The sequence below is a fragment of the Mesitornis unicolor genome, unplaced genomic scaffold (assembly GCF_000695765.1).
Source record: "Mesitornis unicolor isolate BGI_N332 unplaced genomic scaffold, ASM69576v1 scaffold9939, whole genome shotgun sequence".
NCBI lineage: Eukaryota > Metazoa > Chordata > Aves > Mesitornithiformes > Mesitornithidae > Mesitornis > Mesitornis unicolor.
Genome location: NW_010209231.1, coordinates 13,597 through 18,281, shown reverse-complemented (window position 1 = coordinate 18,281; position 4,685 = coordinate 13,597).

Below are 4,685 nucleotides of genomic sequence, written 5' to 3'. Positions count from 1 at the left end.
TCAGCAGTTCCTCAGTGCCAGCTTTGCTTGCTTTGTGCCCCCTCTCCAGGTTTTCGGAGCGGGCTCAGGTGTTCGCCACACAAGGTTATACCGAGGATTTTAGGCTTTGGTCTGAGGGATGGGGAATGTTCCTGCAGAAGGTGGGACCCCATCGTGATGTTGGAAGATGGGCGATGCTTTTGGGTCATGAGAAATCCTACTGAATTCTGGCTTTGCTTGGCAAGGTAAAACCTGTGTTATCCTCCATAGCAGAGCTGTGCTCATCCCTTGTGTGCATCCCGGTCCTCCACATGCTCACCCAGAATTGGGAGTCCCCATCCCTAAAGGACAAGGCAACCATCACTCCATGGGCTCTGTAAGCCCTGTGTGTGCAGAGGGGAAAGCAGCTCTGTAGGAAACAAGGAAAAATCAAATCAAACCCGTATTTAGTGGAGCTGTTGCTAGATGAGGAAGGCGGTGGTTTGGGTTTGGACGCAGCTCGCGGTGGCTCCGTGGTGCCCACGATGGGAAGTCTCCTCTCGTTAAGCCGCGTCGTTCTCGTCCCTGATCCGGACTACGGGGGAATTACGCAGCCATCTGGGCAAAAGCAGCGACTTTCCCCAGCCACACGAGTAATCCCGCTGCCGACATCGGCTGAGCGGTGTTCGGGCGGCAAATGCACTGGGGCAGGGTTGATTTTGGGTCCCCAAAGCTGCCCCTGCTGCAAAGGGCTGGGGGTGAGACCCCATGCCCAGGGTGCAATGGGGTGCTCAGGGTGGGGGTCCCTGTGCCCGAGGGGGTGCAGCAGCCTCAGCCCCTCCTGGAACCGCTGCTGTCAGTGGAGATCTGCCCTCAAATTCGGGCTGTGTACGGACTCTGCTGCCGCTGAGCCCATGGGACGGCTGCGGGCCGTGTTTCTGTGGATTATTTTTATCTCCAGATGGGAAATTCTCTCCATGCAGCATCTTGAAGCCGTGTCCTTGCCCTGGCTGGTGGGGCTGCCCGGGACATCCTTTTCATGTCCGATTTTTAGCATCACATCAGTTGGTTTCTGAAAGCGCTGAAGTGATCTGTGTGAATTGGGGGTCCATTGGAGGGGGTGCTTGGGCTCTGCCATCCCATGCTCCATGAGCAGAAACTCCCCCACTGCTCAGTGGGCTCCAAGCGAGCTCTCCCTGCCCATACATGAACCTGGGGAGCTGCCTTTTAGTCCTGGGGGGGGGCTGGCAGTGCTCGTCTTGGTGGCACATTTAATTGGGGGCTCAAAAACCCCCTGTGCTATTTAAGACAGCAAATATGGACCTGCAGGGCTGTGAGGGCTGCGGGCAGAGGTGATGCTCTGCCAGGTTCATGCTGCCTCATGCTGCCAGACCCCGATTCCCCATTTATTTCCCCCAAAATGGGCTCGGAGTGCCCCAGCACAGCACAGCCATGTGGTTCTTATCAGGATGATTGATGCAGTGAGGGGGCAGATGATGTCTCCATCGCCTGCTGTCGATGTAATAAAGCATCCCAGTAATTAGGAGAGCTGTGCCTGGCGGGGGGTCAATTTGGGTGTGTTTGTATGAGTACTGGTACCCAAAAGTACCGGTACTCAAAGTTGCCAGCACTGGTGGGATGAGCTCAGCATCCAGGCTGCGTGTCACAAAGATGGCATCATTAAAGATGGCATCTCTAATTTGCATATGAATTGATTGGGGCAGGCACGGTCATGGGCTGCCAGGATCCCCTTGGGATGCTCAGCCTTTGGGGTGCACACATGGGGGACAGGGCTCCTGCTCTCTGAGACAGGGCTCCGCGTATTGCTCGTGGGTACAGCCTAAATAAGGGAACTAAATCACAAGAGCTGTTGCCATTGTAGTAGCTAAAGGTTATGTGGAAATGTCAGAGGGCCCCATGTGATGGCATTTCTCAGGCTGTGCCTCTGCCACCCTGCGAAAGCCACTTCACGCTGCCTCCTCCAGCCGCCCGCTGGGTTTGGGGTGCGATGGGAGGTGCTGGAGCCGACGAGGGGCTCCGTGGTGGGGCCTGGTGGGATCCCCCTCACTCAGGGATGCTCCCGTTTCCTCTGTTGTGCAAATGCAGCGATGCCGCATCTGTAAGGTGCCAGCTCGCTCCTTTTGCTGCCTCTCATCTCTCGGCGTGGTGCTTTGTCAAACATGTTTTCGCTGAGCAGAGCTAAGACTCCTTTATTCTGTATTTTTTTGATATGGAAAATAAACAAGCGAACATGACGGCATCTTTCCAAGGGCGTTTGAGGTTTGGCGTGCAGCGGGGCTGGGCCTCGGTTCCTTCTCTGCCGTCCCCTGCGCCACAGGGGCGCTTGGCATCGGGGGGCTGCACTTGTGGGGCCTTTTTCCCACGCTCGTTTTCCCGTGCGGTTTCACCACGTGGGTGCAGAAGCCCTGGGTGCACAGGGATGGATGGGGCTCAGCCCCACAGGGCTGGTGGCTTTTGGGGGCCAAGCCACAAGGTCGTGCCATTTTCACCCCCTAATTTCAGCTGTGACAGAACTTACACAGCAATGTGAGCTCAGAATGGCATCTCTGTGTGGGAATGGGAGTCGTCCTCTGCAGCTGCCCCTGCCAGGGAGCGCAGTGGGGCTGGGAGGGGGAAGATACGGCAGCATTTAGGCAGAATGGAGAAGTCACCCGACTTCTTTCTGGTTGTTTTTTTTAAATGAAGTAATTCAGCTTCTGTGGCAAATTGGGCCCTGCCGGAAAACTCGAGAGAGGAATGCAAGGACGCTTTTCCTTCCGCTTCCCCACGCGTTTCCCGTGGAGGACGGCGCATCCTTCCTGCAGCTGCGAGCTGCGGACGCTGCCCAAATTCGGGGCTTTCAGCACCAAACCAACCCCGCAGCTGCGCCCGCACAAACCCCCCATTGATTTCCTCAGCTGGGCTTGAAGCTGCGTTCGCTCCCCACAGCCGCCCCCCTCAATGCCGAGTGCCCCCCAGCTCCCAGGGGGGACCCCAGAGAAGGGGAGCACTGATTTGGGGTTGGCTGAGCTCGCCCTCAAGCCCCTGATGTGTTTTTGGCCAAACACCACGGCGCCGCGTCCCGTGGGCGCTCGCAGGGGAGATGTCAGCCCACATCACCATTCCCCGCATCACGTTCCCGCAGAACGGGGGTTTTTTTTGCCCTTTCGGGTTGATCTGCAAAGGTCGCGCGTGCCACTGGCGTGTGACTGGGAGGACGGGGGCCTTTTGGGGGCTTTGCTTTAAAAATAGCCACAGCTGAGCAAAGCCTCGCTCCTTTGCAGCTGGAAATGTCCCCTGGGTGTCCTCGTGTACCCCCGGCGCGGGGACCACAGCATCCTCTGCTCGCTGGGATGTGCCATGCTGCTGATGTTCAGCATCTCTGGGGGGCATGGGGAGGAGGTTTTCCTCCTTGAGGGGCCATATCTGCAACACAGTGTCCAGTTTTGGGCTCCCCAGTTCAGGAAGGACTGGAGAGAGCCCAGCATGGAGATACTGGGATGATGGGGACTGGAGCATCTCCCATAAGAGGAAAGGCTGAGAGAGCTGGGGCTGTCCAGCTGGAGAGGAGATGAGGGGGTCATTGATGCTCACCAATATCTCAAGGATCTCATTGATGCCCATCAGTATCTCAAGGGGGATCATTGATGCCCATCAATACCTCAAGGGACCTCATTGATGCCCATCAATACCTCAAGGGGTCTCATTGATGCCCATCAATATCTCAAGGGGAGTCAGGATGGGACCAGACTCTGCTGAGTTGTGCCCAGTGACAGGACAAGCAGAACCAGGGAGGTTCAACCCCAAAATAAGGAGAAACCTCTTTACTGGGAGGTACCAGAGCATGGCCCAGGCTGTGGAGTCTCTGGAGACATCCAGACCCCTGGATGGGATCCTGGGTGATCTCCAGAGGCCCATTTGTACCCCACCGTGCTGTGATTCAGGGATGTGGGGGGTCAGGGCAGCGTTTTGAGCAGGGAGGGCTGCAGTCAGTGCAGGAGGTCAGCACTCATCCCCTGCAAAAGCTTTTGTCAGCTCCCAGGTGAACCCGGGGATTTGCATTTCAATGAATATGTATTTTGAGATGTGAAACCCACGGGCGAAACGCAGGCCTTGCTGCGATGACAAACACATCATCGCTGCTGCTGCTTGTTCCCGGTACGGCGCCAGCCTTGGCTATAAACCCTCCTCGGCTAAAGCGGGTTTTCTTCCGAAAAACACAGCCCTCCTGTAAATCCCTGGTGTGGACCTGAGCTGCCGAAACCTCACATGATGGAACGAAAGAGCTGGGGGGTTTGCAGGGTCTGGGGAGTGATCTCGGTGCTGTTCTGAGTCCCAAATCTCGCATCCCAAAATCCTGATACAGACAGAAAACTCTGTTTGGGTTGAGGGGTTCATGGGGGGAGGCAGCGGGCAGGGTCCTGTGCAAAACCACAGCAGCTTTAGGGAGGAGCGCGCACCATAACTGAGCCATTGCAGGGCTCCCCCAGCATTTGGGGTTCTCGCAGGATGAGTTTTCACCTCAGCCCTCCCTGCACCCCTTTTTTTTGGGGGGGAAGAGGGCTGACCACAGCGTTTCCCCCCAGTTTCAGCTTTTCCCAGGGGTGGATGCTCCAAAACAGGGGTACCCCTTGCACAGCACCCAGTGTTACCTGCGGCTCATTGGGTGGTGGTATTGGTATAATAACGTTGTTGTGGTGGGGGTTTGCACCGCGTGCATCTGCCTC